The sequence below is a fragment of the Triticum dicoccoides genome, chromosome 6B, assembly GCF_002162155.2.
Source record: "Triticum dicoccoides isolate Atlit2015 ecotype Zavitan chromosome 6B, WEW_v2.0, whole genome shotgun sequence".
Lineage (NCBI taxonomy): Eukaryota > Viridiplantae > Streptophyta > Magnoliopsida > Poales > Poaceae > Triticum > Triticum dicoccoides.
Genome location: NC_041391.1, coordinates 719,868,300 through 719,885,020, shown reverse-complemented (window position 1 = coordinate 719,885,020; position 16,721 = coordinate 719,868,300).

Genomic DNA, 16,721 nt, shown 5'->3' with positions numbered 1-16,721 from the left:
ATGGGGGAAGAAAACGAGCTCAAAGGATTAGGTTCAATGGGGAAGAAGACCCCCTTTCATAGGTGGAAAAAAATCCAACCGTTATGCTCACAGCCCGCACAGAGCGGTACTACCGCTCCAAGGAGCGGTACTACCGCTAGGGCGGTAGAACCCCTTTGAAAAACAACAGCGAGGGGGCAAAAGGCCAGTAGAAACCGCCAGAGCGGTACTACCGCTCGTCCTCACGGTACTACCGCTCGACCTCACGGTACTACCGCAAATGGTAGCGGTACTACTACTTGCGAGCGGTACTAAAAAATACTTCTGTGCCTACTTCCGCTGAGCAAAACACGAGATTTTGGTCCGAAGCGGTACTACCGCTTAGGAGCCGCGGTAGTACTGCTCTGGAGCGGTACTACCGCTCAGGAGCCGCGGTAGTACCGCTTTGGAGCGGTAGTAAAAAATTACATCCGCTCTAGTCGCGGTAGTACCGCTGCAGCCTTTACCAAAACAGCCACAACTTTTGCAAACAGACTCCAAATTCAACGAAACCAAGTTTGTTGGAAAGCTAACGACATGGGCTAACACAATATTGATAGAAATATCAAGAATAAGCAAATGAGAAAAGTCCCATAATAAAATGGTGAGAACCCTTCATCGGATAAGACCGGTAAAACCTCCAACACCGAAAACATCATAGAAGACGTATGCGAACTCCGTTTTCGATGAACTCAAGCTTGTCATCAAGATGACCATAAGCTCTAGGACTGACAAACAGAACCAAACAAGAACCAAGAAACATGATGCAAGGATGCAATGGTTTGAGCTCTCTACTAATGATACAATCAAGCTACCAACTTGAGAGCCCCCCTTGATAGTACGGCAAACGATCCTATAACCCGGTCTCCCAACTACCACCATGAGACCGGTAAAATAGAAAACCTATCAAGGGAAAACCTTTGCCTTGCACATGGTCCACTTGAGCTAGATGATGATGATCTTGACTCCCTCAAGTTGGACCACCTTTCTTGATTGTGTTGGCTCAATGAAGACTAGATGATTGCTCCCCCATAGTCCACTATGGGTGAGCCACTCTTCGGCACATCTTCACAAGTCCATTGACACCACAATGGATGGAAATATTCAAGCACTTGATCTCTTCGTGATGCTCCACTTGAACTTGCACATGGCAATCTTGATGACGATCACCACTTGATGCCATCCTTTCCATGGGTTGTATGATATCTTCCTCTTGACGCAAGCCCATGGACACGTACCTAACCCCACATAGAACTCCCACATAGACCATGGGTTAGTACACAAAGTGCAATGGACAATGCTTACCATACCATGGGATCACTTGATCCCTCTCGGTACATCTTCTACGCTTTGTGAGTTGATCAACTTGATTCACTCCTGACTTAGTCTTGATCAACCTTGAATCTTTCCAACTCTCTTCATTTGGATAATGTCTTAAAGGTAAACATGAATGATCACACAATCTTCTTCTTCAAGACATACTTGCAATAAGCTCAGCACTCACATGACCAATCTTTGGATAATTCCTTAATAGCACCTTGGTCAACTCATAAACTCCTTGAAACCAACACATGGAGTTCAAGAAAAGCCCATGGACAAATCCTTAAAATATAACTCAAGACAACCATTAGTCCATAGAGATTATCATCAATTACCAAAACCAAACATGGGGGCACCGCATGTTCTTTCAATCTCCCCCTTTTTGGTAATTGATGACAATCACTTTCAAGAGAGTTTATATAAGGAATTATGCATCACAATGCAATGCAACAACCAATGATGCAGGAGAATGAGATGCAAATGCTTAGGAACAAAACCAAAGCAAGGAGAAAACTTTGAAACCTTCTCCACAAAATCTCTTTGAAACTTCTCCCCCATTGGCATCGATTGCCAAAATGGGCGAAAAGCTTAGAAGGCCAAAATAAATTGTGGTCCTCCATAAATTGTGTATTTATCAACAAGAGAGTGGAATGCAATACACATATCCAACTGTCAATACTTGGAGGAAGACAAACTATATTGAAGCCCAAAGATTGCAACATAGAGATATGCCACAAAGACATAACAAAGAGAGACACAAGCAATCAGAAGATACCGATTGAAGCAAGCAATCAACGGATATCAATTGAACCAACTAGACCAATGATCCTACGTGCCACATGAATAAAGATAGTATGATATGAGTAGATGATTGTTCTAAAGAAACTAGAGAAGCTCCCCATGATTTGTGCACATCAAGATTTTTTGTATTTGGATACAAAGTGCACAAAATAGGATCATAGCTCTCGCAAAATCAATAGAAACTCACATCCAGTGCAAGTGAGCATATAGGAAACAAAGCCTAGCGCTTGCAACAAGCACATGGTTGAGCAACATGTAAAAGAGGCAACTTAAGAATAGGCTCAACCAAAATGATGTGTGTGAGTCATGGCGAAGCACTTGAGAAGACTAAAATTAGGATGAGCATTAAGCATCAACATAGTCTTGAAAGAATGAGGCATACGGTGCAAGGCCTATCATTCCCACACACAACTGGCAAATGGGTTCACAAGCTTACTGATAAGCAAAAGAGAACCTATGCTTGTGACAACCCGTGGTGAAGATAGACGAGGGGAGGCTCATCAAGACGAGGGATACCAATTAAGATGGCAAAAACCTCGTAAAGATAAGCAAGAGGAAAATAATCTTCACCACACAAGAGTGCAACAAGATGCAACGATAGAGGACACACACTCAAGGCAAAAGCTTTCACGGAGCCACCAAAAAAATAACATAAGAAAGACAAGGTGGGCGTGAAAGAAAGGATATCAACTAGAGATGTAATTTCTCTCAAGTGTATAAGGTTCTATGTAGACGAAATCATGATGATATATATATATCTACAAAGAAGGATGTACATCCGAAATAGTTACAACATGAAGGAACAAGATATCCACAAGGAAGTCACAAATATACCAATAAGATATTTGCTTGAAAGCATAGCACTTGGCTAGATATGGTCTTATTGTATATAAATGAAGTCCAAACACACATCCATCAAAGGCATCACAACTAGCAACAAGAGATCATTGTTGGGATGCTTTGAGAAAGGAAACAAGTATCACAAGATATGAAATGAATATCATGTCAAGATGCAACCTACACAAGGTTGAATGCAAGAGGAGAAAGCATGAATAGATACTTGTTACCGAGATATCATTGGAAGGATGTAGTAGATACCAATTGAAGGTAGATAGTAGTTCATTGATCATCCTAGCTTGACTCCAATATGCACATGGTGACAACACCTTCCTTGTGAGTGAGCCGAGCATCCAATGCATCTCCAAATGTTCCTAGAAGAACAACACAAACTAAACAGTACCAAAACTCATCAGGACCAAATAGTTAGAAACACTAATACATAGGACAAACTCCACATAAATATGTGCATATAGATATGAAAATGAATTTCATGCACATCTCATCCAAATTGATACTAGGTGGAGTTTCCGCTATATATTGAGTCAAAGAAAGAAAGCATGCCAAATGAAATACATGAAGTAAATGACGACCCACAAGTATAGGGGATCTATCGTAGTCCTTTCAATAAGTAAGAGTGTCGAACCCAACGAGGAGCAGAAGGAAATGATAAGCGGTTTTCAGGAAGGTATTCTCTGCAAGTACTGAAATAATTGGTAACAGATAGTTTTGTGATAGGATAAATTGTAACGAGCAACAAGTAACAAAAGTAAATAAAGTGCAGCAAGGTGGCCCAATCCTTTTTGTAGAAAAGGACAAGCCTGGACAAACTCTTATAATAGGAAAAGCGCTCCCGAGGACACATGGGAATATCGTCAAGCTAGTTTTCATCACGCTCATATGATTCACGTTCGGTACTTTGATAATTTGATATGTGGGTGGACCGGTGCTTGGGTACTGCCCTTACTTGGACAAGCATCCCACTTATGATTAACCTCTATTGCAAGCATCCGCAACTACAACAAAAGTATTAAGGTAAAACTAACCATAGCATGAAACATATGGATCCAAATCAGCCCCTTACGAAGCAACGCATAAACTAGGGTTTAAGCTTCTGTCACTCTAGCAACCCATCATCTACTTATTACTTCCCAATGCCTTCCTCTAGGCCCAAATAATGGTGAAGTGTTATGTAGTCAATGTTCACATAACACCACTAGAGATTAGACAACATACATCTTATCAAAATATCGAACGAATACCAAATTCACATGACTACTAATAGCAAGACTTCTCCCTTGTCCTCAGGAACAAACGTGACTACTCACAAAGCATATTCATGTTCATAATCAGAGGGGTAATATTGTGCATAAAGGATCTGAACATATGATGTTTCACCAAATAAACCAACTAGCAACAACTACAAGGAGTAATCAACACTACTAGCAACCTACTAGCACCAATCCCGGACTTGGAGACAAGAATTGGATACAAGAGATGAACTAGGGTTTGGAGATGAGATGATGCTGGTGAAGATGTTGATGGAGATTGCCCTCTCCCGATGAGAGGAGCGTTGGTGATGATGATGGTGATGATTTCCCCCTCCCGGAGGAAGTGTCCCCGGCAGAACAGCTCTGCCGGAGCCCTAGATTGGTTCCGCCAAGGTTCCGCCTCGTGGCGGCGGAGTCTCGTCCCGAAAGGTTCTCTTCTATTTTTTTCTCATCGAAAGACTTCATATGGGAGAAGATGGACGTCGGAGAGCCACCAGGGGGCCCACGAGGTAGGGGGGCGCCCCACCCTCGTGAGTAGGGTGTGGTCCCCCTGGCCTTCATCTTTGGCGACGATTTTTCTTTATTTATTCTAAGATATTCCGTGGAGTTTCAGGACTTTTGGAGTTGCGCAGAATAGTCCTTCAATATTTGCTCCTTTTCCAGCCCAGAATTCCAGCTGCTGGCATTCTCCCTCTTCATATAAACCTTGTAAAATAAGAGAGAATAGCCATAAGTATTGTGACATAACGTGAAATAACAGCTCATAATGCAATAAATATTGACATAAAAGCATAATGTAAAATGAACGTATCAACTCCCCCAAGCTTAGACCTCACTTGTCCTCAAGCAAAAAGCCGATAACAATAAATATGTTCTCATGTTTAGAGGTAGAGGCGTCGATAAAAATAAAATACGGACATGAAGGCATCATGATTACTTCATAACAGCACCATATATAAATTTTGTCATATGATTACTTATGTTCTAGTGATGATCTTTTCACCAAGCCAAAATATGAATCAGAAACTTTATTGGGCACCAACAATTATAATCTCAGTCATTGAAGCAATTGCAATTTATCATAACATCGGAAAGAGTCTATGTCAGAGCTTAAAAGCAAGTCCACATACTCAACTATCACTTAGTCCTGCATAATTGCTAGCACTCACACGATACTTTGTGGTTACGGAGTTTTAATCGGACACAGAGAAAGATAGGGGCTTATAGTTTTTGCCCCACAACCTTTTACCTCAAGGGTAATGTCAACAATAATAATTCACGCTCCCCCACATCCAATTAGATATATATATATCATGTTCTTTACAACATGCTGAGCTTGCCAAAGCATAAAATGAAAAAGGAAGGTGAAGATCACCGTGACTCTTGCATATGGTAGAGGATAATAATAAAAGATAGGCCCTTCGCAGAGGGAAACAGAGGTTGTCATGCGCGTTTAGGGTTGATGCATAAAATCTTAATGCAAAAGAACGTCACTTTATATTGCCCCTTGCATGTGAACCTTTATTATGTAGTCCGTCGCTTTTATTGCGTCCACAACAAGTTCGTACAAAGCTTATTTCTCTACACTAATAAGTCATGCATATTTAGAGAGCAATTTTTTTATTGCTTGCACTGATGACAACTTACTTGAAGGATCTTACTCAATCCATAGGTAGATATGGTGGACTCTCATGGCAAAACTGGTTTAAGGGTATTTGGAAGCACAAGTAGTATTTCTACTTAGTGATGAGAATTGGCTAGGATGAGGGGGAAAGGCAAACTCAACACGGTAGAGGAACCATGACAACATACTTTATCTCGGATGTAAGAAAACATAACTCATTATGTTGTCTTCCTTGTCCAACATCACCTCTTTAGCATGTCATATTTTAATGAGTGCTCCCAATCATAAAAGATGTCAATGATAATATATCTATATGTGAAACCTCTCTTTCCTTATTACTTCCTATTAATTGCAACGATGACCAAAGCTATATTTGCCAACTCCCAACAACTTTAAATCATCATACTCTTTCTATGTGAAGTCATTACTTTCAATAAGATCAACATGAACTCTTGACTCTTTTTATTCTTTTTCTTCTAATCACCCAAGATCATGGCAAAATACTCAAGCCCTTGACTCAACACTAATCTTTATTATATAGCTCACGGACTCGATTACAAAGAAGGATCATAAAGCAAAACTCAAAACTAAATCATGCCACGACTTTATTCTACTAAATCAAGATACTACTAATAGGATCGAACTAAGAAAAACAGTAAAGATAGGAGTTGTGATGGTGCTACGATACCAGGGCACCTCCCCCAAGCTTGGCAGTTGCCAAGGGGAGTGCCCATACCCATGTGATTATATCTCCTTCTTTGTTGTTGGCGGTGGAGGTGTTGTTGATGATGAAGTTGTCACATTTTCCTTCTCTAGCTTGCGTTTGAGGCTAAAATTTTCATACCTCAGATCCTCATTCTCGAGCTCAAGTTTCATTATCTTTTTGCATAGTGCTGCCTTGTTGTCCTGCAAAAAACGAGGTGGGACAGATTGGACCTTATGGAGGCTTGACTTCTTGAACTCCACATGCATGTCACCAGGTTGAGGTAGGGTATAGTCCTCTTCGTTGGAACTCGTTTCCTCCTTCCTCTTTGGATCATAGTCTTCTTATTCCTCCGTGGTCCAGCCATAATGCTCCACGTCCCCATATACCTTGGGATTTGCAATATAATCAGCCATGTAGCTCTTTCCCTCCGAATCTTGGGAAGACATCTTGCTCTAGTCTGCAGCAGCAATGGCTCGGAACAAAAACAGGAGAGATTTGCGTGATACGAGAGTCAAAACCTCCGGGAGTATATATAATGGATTTTTACCGACCAAAATACGTATCATGCAAGGAAACGGAGTCCGGAGGGCACACAAGGTGCTCACGAGGTAGGGGGGCGCCCCCAGGGGGATAGGGCGCGCCCTCCACCCTCGTGGAGGCCTCGTGTCCTCCCCGGACTGCTACTTATTTTTCTATTTTTCTAAATATTCCAAAACGGAGAAATTTGCCTTAAAAATTGTTTTGGAGTCGTTTACTTACCGTACCACATACCTATTCCTTTTTTGAGTCTGGAACGTTCTGGAAAGTGTCCTTTATGTATTCCTCCGGAGTTACGGTTTCAATAATATTAGTTTCAACATTTATGGGATTACCTGAAATATAGTGTTTGATCCTTTGGCCGTTTACCACCTTCGGATTTGTGCCTGCGAAGTTGTTGATTTTTATGGCACCGGAACGATAGACCTCCTCGATAACGTAAGGACCTTCCCATTTGGAGAGAAGTTTTCCTGCAAAAATCTTAAATGAGAGTTGTATAGCAATACGTAATCACCTACATTGAACTCACACTTTTGTATCCTTTTGTCATGCCACCTTTTAACTTTTTCCTTAAACAACTTGGCATTTTCATAAGCTTGGGTTCTCCATTCATCAAGTGAGCTAATATCAAATAACCACTTCTCACCGACAAGTTTGAAATCATAGTTGAGCTCCTTAATAGCCCAATATGCCTTATGTTCTAGTTCGAGAGGTAAATGACATGCTTTTCCATAAACCATTTTATTAAACAGATAAAATAGAGCCTCCATATGCAGAAGCGTAAGTTCACACCACACATAGGCAAACCAATCCGACTGACGAAGTTGAGTTCAAATACATTAGTCTCTCTTTACGATGAATGTGTAGTATCATAATGAAAATTATGATAACTAGATTTCAATGTTTAAACCAATGCAGAATTTTTAATTTGATAAACGTGTAGGACATCTTATTTGCACCAAATTAAACCAAGTGAATCTAGACGAGCATGTTAGGTAATCGAATCATACGTAAAAGTACAATCAACAACATTTTTGATTCTTCGATGATTGTATTATTGAACCCAATTTACAAGTCACATTCTATGCCCTAGAAGTTTCCATGAATATGACTGCCTAATATACACTAGGAACCACTATTCAAATATTTGTCAGTGTGTATATAATTTAGAAATCTCTACCATAGTATTCATTAATATTAGAAGATATATGAACACACGCATAGATATGCAAATGTGTATACACTACATCTTTTATGCAATATTAGAAAATAATTTTGAAACATTGTTTTAACAATGAAAAAAATTGGTACATCATAAAATTTTCATTTTGTAGAATCAAAATTTGAAAGATATACATTACTATGTATACCAATTAATAATATAACTATTATTTGAAAACATTCTTTATGTGGCTAAGTAATAGAAAAATATATTAATTAGAACTGTAGTATGGTGCACTTAACTTAAAATAAATATAAAATTTTAGTATAAAAAACAATTGTTTTATCTCACCCCGAGCTCAAAAATGCTTTGGACCGACTTTAGGCGTGGCTGCAGGAGCGCTCCAGCGCCGGGAGGAGGAGAATACGGAGGCTGCGCTCTCAGGTCGAGGAGGAGAGCGCGATGGCGTCGAGTGGAGTGGGAGGAGGAGGACAGTTGGGGTTTTGGTTTATTATTTGCCACAACTTTGGTTGTACTTTGAGATCCCTTATTTTGTAACTCATCTCGTAATACTATTTTCTTTTATTTGACCTTTTATCTTTTACCACTTTTCAACACAAAAATAAACTTTTGAAGTGAACAACATAGATGACTATTATACCCTTGTACCTCTTTGACCCAAACATAATAACAACTCAACCCAAATGAAGGGATGGACACAAACTTCTGCTCATTAACACAACCGCCGTCGTCCTACTACTCCTCGCTGGCTCTTGCTACCCTGCCGCCGCCACACCCTCGTGCTCCCCTCCTACACCTTCTACCACCCCCTGCTGCCCCTGCTATTACAGTCTCCCCTTCCCCTGCCGCTCCTCGTCAAAATTTGGTTAAACTATTTGAAATGCATGGAACCGTTGATCCGATTTTGATAAAACTTTCCCAGATTTTTCACACATATATGAATGGTTTTCTGTAATTTTTTTGAAATTTGTCTGACAACTTTCAAATTCAGTCAAAATTTGGTCAAACTAGTTAGGCTCAAGTTGAAATGCATGGGATCGTTGATCCAAATTCGATGAACTTTCCTAGATTAGCACATATATGTTTGTTTTTATGTTTTTTTTTTCAAAAATTTATAGGTGGTTTGAAATTCTTTTCCAAAATTTTGGCCGAATTTGGATAACATCTTGACTATTTTTTTGGCTTTTCAAGAAATTTGTGCACATAATATCCAAATTCAAACATATCTTTCCATATGGACATATTCATACGCCATGTCACGATATGATGACAACATGGCAAAATAATGCATTTAAGATGTCCATTGAGCTGGACTAGAGTTCGTCTATTCATTTTTGGGATTAAAAATAGGCACCATCTTAGGATTCATTTTTTAGTTCAAAAGTAAACACTATCTCATAATTCATTTATAAAAGTTGAGCTTTTGTGGCACACAAGTAAAAGTTTATGCAAAATATATAAACCAATACACCAAGTTAGCAGCAAAGTGCGGCATGCCGCCACACACTACCGACTAAGTAGTATCTTTTAAGTCCCGGGAATTACGGGCATGTGGTGTATCGAGGCCTTTAGGTGGCATGTGGACCACGTTGGTCAGTGTTACAAACCGAAGTGCATCCCTTTCAGTCAAAGCGAGATTGTGACTATCACAGGTGGCCTCGTGTTTCATTCTCCCTCACCTGAACAAACAAACACCCATTGACGAGAGGTGGTAAGGGTTCCCGGTGGGTCAGCCGCCGCCCGCCGATAGCCGCGACTATGAGCTCCCTCAGGCCACCGATCATGACCTGCCTCAAACACTCCCCAAGCCGGAACCCAAACCCTACACCCCGCTCCCCGCAGACCACGGCGCTGCCGTCTAACTCTCATCATAGAAATGCATTTGTGCTTCTTAACAATGTGAATTGAAACTAACATTTACCTTGCTCCGGTCCATGAGAGCACATGCTTCAACTTGTTTCTACCTAAAATCCATGGATCCTTGGAAAGAAAAAAAATAGTTGGAAACAAACTTTTGAGTTAAAAAACACAACCAAAGCACCAAGGTTAATTTTGCAATCATAGTAGCATTACCAATCAGACAAAAACAATGTGCTAATTAAATTCCATATAAAACACACACTTATTTGTTTATTTGGTGGGAAAACACACACATTCCTATATGCACGTGTGCCATGATAAACGGCGCTCGCACAAAGAGCATGTCCAACTTGGGAGGTAGCCAAATTGCACACTGAAAAACAGAGTTAATAAAACTATGCAAGGCCCACATGATAACATTTCGACAACTAAAATTGCCTTTTTGTCAAATAGTAAGACCAAGAGTGAATTTTCAAGTTAACTATATCATCCCTTCATCTGAACCGTACCAAAGTAAGACCAAGCAGGTGCTAATAGCTAGTACCTCCGAAGAGTTGACAAAACTGCATTCTGAACAACCAAGATCAACTGCTAGCCTAACCATTTCAACAAGTAAAAATGCAACAACTAGCATTTATGGCAATACCATGGTGCAGTGCAACCATACAAAAGTTCTAGTAGCACATACAAATACTCCATAGTTCAGAACAATAGATAGTGTTGAAGGCATCATAATAAGCACCACATAGATAGCAACCATCCAAGATGTAGTTCTAGCACTAGTACTAATAAGTAACAAGAGCTAAGAGTAGAAGGCATGTCTCCAACGGAAAAGCAAACACGGAGTCTTGAACATTCAGGAGGATGAGGATACATGCTCCACATCTTCTTCTTTCATCCCAAGGGACGGAATTGGCGCAATGGTCTCTTGGAGGCGAAAACGAGTAAGCCCCACAATATATGTTCTAGTTCCAATGGACACTATTCATTCCTAAAATCTTGCTTTCAATGTTACAACATAACACATGTATTATGTCAAACAGAACCAACAACTCTTGTGTGTTGAGCACAACCAAACCATCGTAAGATTCCACTACTGAATAATGTGGGTTGCGTTGACTCTTTTTTCTCTTTCTCTTTCCGAGTGGTTGTGATACCCTCACTGCTGACAAGTCAATCTGGCACTTCAAGACCCATATTTCAGCCTCATAATCCTCCACTACTCCACACAACCAGAGTCCCATTCACGTCGAACAATTCAGAAAAGTAGCGCAACTGGGCAGGACCATGCATCCATCGGAATGTCTCTGCTTTTGTGTCAAACAAAAAAATGTCCTGGGAGCCCGTAATGTGAAACCCAGAAGGATCCCAGTGCAGGTTGTCACGGTGGTGTACCAGTGGAAATTGACTGAAATGAAACAGTTTCTCAATTCATAGAAATTTATCCAACAAAGTCAATACCGATGTGAGTTTGACTTGGATGCTCCTCAGACTTGTTGCCATTCATTGTGCAGACATTCAACATGGCTTCTTTCTTACTCTTTTTTTCAAGCACTGACCATAGAACAATTGTTCTACAATAATTTTTCATTAATAAGGTACAAAATAAAAAGTAAAGAAAAGCAAAGTTCTACATCATCCAATACGTACTGTTTTGGCCAACATGAAAATTAAATTACAAGTGTTGTTCTACCCAAGATTTGTTCTGGTTGGCTTTGCTAATGTTTGCTTTGATTTGAGCAACCCAAAGACCTTCTTTCATGCAGTGTACCTTGTTAAGAAATTGAGGGGCAGCTGATCTGAACACCTTGTCATTTCGTACTGACCAAATACTCCAGCAACCGATGATTGGATATGAATAGCAATGTCTTTTGGCAGGAAAACTTTTGCAAGTGTGAGATCATCGAAAGTGGAAGTGCCTTTGCATCTGCTTGGTAGAATGAGATCCCAACATTGGAGTGCAAATGAAAAATTCTGAAGAGATGGTATGAGGTTTCCTCTACACTATCAGAACATAGAACACAAACATAGCTTGCCAAAAACATAGCTTCTTTCTTACCGTACATGATAGAGCACCAGAGCACCTTGTATTCCTTAGTTAACTTATGCTCGTAGAAGCCGCATATGTGGTTACTCTGTTGGAAGTCGTTGAATTCTATAAATAGCAGGAGAGCACAGTCGCGGATAACCGGGTAGCAGATATAAAATCAGGATCTCTGGGTTGTTCAGTATTTTCTCTTCTCACCCGTGCCTGGCTATCAGTGCACGCTATAAGGTATTGTTTGCTGCTGCTGGGGCCTCCGTGTCATTGGCTGCAGTCGCCCGGTATGTGTGTCTTACACGATGCTCATGGTCAAACCTGGCCAAATGGGCCGGTATTGTTGGGCCGACACGTTAGCCTGCGTGCCTGGCCCGTTACGGATCGACACGACACGTGGATTAGTGGGACGTGCCAGGCCATGGCCAGCTAGGGTCGTGCCTGGGCAGCCTTGCTCGTCATGTGTGCTAGCCCGGCACGCCCAGTGTCGGTGTCAAAACCGGCGGACCTCGGGGTAGGGGGTCCCGAGCTGTGGATCTCGGATCGGTGGTAACAGGAACGAAGGAGATGATGTTTACCCATGTTCGGGCCCTCTTGATGGAGGTAAAAAACTACATCCTGCTCTTGTTTGTATTGATGATGATGTATCGAATACAAGCTTGATCTACCTTGAGATCGTAATTTGTGTTCTAACCCTAGGGCTAGTTGAATGTAATTGCAATTGGATCCTCTCTACAGGCTAAATCCCTTGGCTTATATACACGCTAGGTGGAGATACTAGGTTACATGGTCGGTATCCAGAGATGCGTATAGAGGCGGCATGGGCGGTCTTGGAGTATACATCAAGTCTTCGGCAGGTGCAATCTTGATCTGGCGTGTAGCTTCCGGAATCCACCTCAATGAGAATGAGGGCCTACAGGCCTGACCCGAGGATTATGGGCCGACCAGATTGGCACCCCCTAGTCCAGGACACCGTCACCTAGTAAACGGGCCGGCACGGGCACGACACATGAGCCCGACAGCGAGCGAGAGGACTCCTGCCTCGGGGCTTGAGCGATCGAGCCATTGGCTCATGACGGGTGGAGCGAGAGAGGAGGGTATGACGTGCCCCCTGTTTTTCTATTTAGAGTCTTTTAGGGGGGTGGGAGGTTTATTTATGTTTAGGTAAGTTTAGGTTGGTTTTGTTTGAATTTCGAATATTTGATCATTGAAGGGCAAATTTAGTCAAAAGAATTAGCAGTTTTTGGCTATAAAAAGGGCTGCCCACCCCTCTCATTTCTCACAATCAAACCTTCTCTTCCTCTCATTTCTCACACTCAAACATGCATGATCCCACGGATAGTGATCCCAACTGATTCAATTTCAATACTAGTGATTTAGATGTGGCCATCCCCGAGTGGATCGACACCACATCCCACACATATTCTTCTTCCAACCAGTATGGTGTGTCCGGCGGCTAGTACACTACCTCCACCTCCATCGGCATAAAGAGGGTTCAACGCAAAACCTCATTGTGTTGGGAACATTTTGCTGAAGAAGTAGCCGTGGAGGACGGCGTCAACGTGCTGAAAGCTCAGTGCAAGACATGGGACCACTTGTTGTCCTGGGGGAGGGGAGGAACCGGCCACCTCAATAGGCACACCCTCATGCAATAGGAAGAGGACAAGGCGGCTACGCGGAAACATGCCACACTCAGGTTCAACCCCGACGGTACAATACGCAATTTCACCTGTGATTTTACTCTTCATAGAGAAGACATTTGTCATTGAATTGCTTCTAGTGATTTGCCATTAGGTTTTGGTGATTCAGAAGGTTTTATTGATTACATTCTAACTGTTCATACTCCTGGTTTCAAATCAGTTTCTAGACAAACTACAACTAGGGATATGCAAAAATTATGTAAAACTAGTCTTCAAAAAATAAAAGATGATTTTACTACATGCACTTTTCCCGTCTCTTTAACATCTGATATGTGGAGTAGTCGGTCAAAGAAAGGCTACATTAGTGTGGTCGCTCATTATGTTAACAAAAAACGGGGACTACAAAAAATAATTATAGGATTCGAATTAAGTGACGAAGCACATACTGGTGAAAACATAGCTTGGGTTGTACTTAATGTTGTGTCAGAATTTGGTCTGACTGACAGGATATTTGCATTAACTTTGGATAATGCTTCACCAAATACAACTGCAATGGAGAGCCTCAGTCCTCTATTTTCTTTATATGCTACTCTCTCCGTCCCATAATATAAGGGCGTTTTTTATAGTGATCAAAAAAGCTCTTATATTATGGGACGGGGGGAGTACATCCTTTTGATTGCGTCAACGTTGTGCTTGCCATATAATTAATCTTCTTGCTAAATGTGCTATCAAGAGATGCGAGAAAATACGTTGAGATTTTGCGCACTGCCATTTCTTTTCTTGGTAACTCTACTCAGCGAATTAGTAGCTACAAGAGATATTGCATAGCAATAGAACAAACTCCTCATAAGTACAATCAAGACATGCTTGTTAGATGGAACTTTACGTATGTGATGCTTAAGGCAGTTATCCGAGATGAAGTGGCATTCTCAGGATGATTAATGCAAATATGGGAAAACAACATATCACTGCTGATACTTGGAAAGTTGCTAAAGCTTAGGTCAAGTTTTTAGTTTATGATGCAACAATTTCTTTGTTTGGTGTTTATTATCTCGCATCTCTTTTAATGATGCACACTCTTGTAGACATTGCAACAGCACACGAAAAAGATAAATTACCAACTGCTATGGTTTCTCACATGAAACATAAATATTTCAAATATTGGACAAAAATACCTATTTTGTATGCATTTGAATTTATCTTGGATCCTAGGGTTAATTTGAACTGTTTGCTTGTGCACTTAAGGCCAACAAATTGCGGACAACAAAGAACCTCCGGACAAGGGGCATGCACAAGGTCACGAGCGCACTGTTGCGCACAGTCACGACATCACTGGTGGACATGCCTTTTTTTGGAGGCAACGAGCGAACGTGCCTAATCGGGCTAGTTGTGCCGGCGTGCCAGCCCGTGTAGCGAGTGGCCGTGCTTGGGCCAGAGAGGTCAGCATGCGTTTCGGCCCAGCATGGCCCAAGTACTTAGCATGCCTTCACGGGCCGTGTCGTGCCGGGCCCGTTTAACCCAGGACGGGCCGACCCATTTGGCCTACTCATGGTGAATATATATTTTTATATTAAACTTTTATTCTTATTTAATCTTATTTTTATTATACTAATACATTGAGGAGTATAATTTTTATTATTTAGTTGGTATAGTTTATCGCATAATTTGGTTGATGTAGTTAACCAGCTTTCTTTGTCATCATTTGAAAGTGTATATCATTCATCACTTGTTTCTGCTGAATTTAAATTAAGTGATGCAATAGAAGTTATTTTTGAATTATATGGTGGACATGTACATATTTTTATGTATGTGCATATGTGCATATGTAGTTTAACTTCATTAAATATCATGTTAGAGATTTCTAAAGAATGATGTCCAACTTATCTTAATAGTGATTTCTACATCAATGTTAGGTGTCCATATTTATAGGTACTTGTAGAGTATAAATTGTACTGTTTGCGAATGTGTCACAAGTTAGTCTTATAATTTAGTTTGTGGGGCCCTCGTCCTTATACCTAAAGGCAACACAAAGGCCTCTAAAAGCGGATACACATCACAGGAGGCTTAGGGCATCTGCAACACCGACCCCTAAACTCCATGCATCAGTCCGGACTGAGCGGTCCGGACCTATTTTGTCACCCAACGCAATACACCAACGGCTTTGTAGACCGTTTCAGACGTCCGTTTTCCCGCAAATTAGAGGGGCTTTTACGAGTGTCCAAACAGCTGCTACGCACGCGATGAACACCCCAGACCTACCCAAAAACCTCTCCCGTGTCGCGCCCTCTCCATCGCCCACGCTCTTACCTTATTGAATGTGTTGTCTACTAGCTGATGTGGTGACCTTCATAGGTTGTTTGCAGCAATCAGGGTGAAAATCCTTGTCCTTCCGTCTTCGGCTATACATGATGATGTCGACAATGAGGGCGTACCTTTATGAAGGCGTTGTTGCAGAAAAAGTTGACTTAGTTGTAGGTGCTAAATTTACATATTTTAATAGGTCTGTCATAATTGTCTAAGTCTTCTACTCTCTTTTTTGATGTCTTTAACCTCACGACCTTACAACAACTTTAATAAATGTGCTTGTGTGCATCTCAATGATGCAGAAGCCGGGTTCCAACCTCCTTTAGAAAAAGAGTACATTCATTCTCATTTTCTTCCCGGAGGTGAATGAATATTTGTTGTAATGCATCCCCATGGGCCTATGAATCCCAGCCCAGCTTCACAGGTAGCGGTGGGTTGGGCCCTACGTTGACGAGGCGGGCGGATGAGGCCCTCCTTGCAGGGACCAGGGCTCACGCATGCCCCCCAGGTGGGCCAGCCCAACCGCGCGAGTAGTTCGCTGACTCAATCGCTCCCTGCCCTTCGTTCGCTTGGGTGACAGGT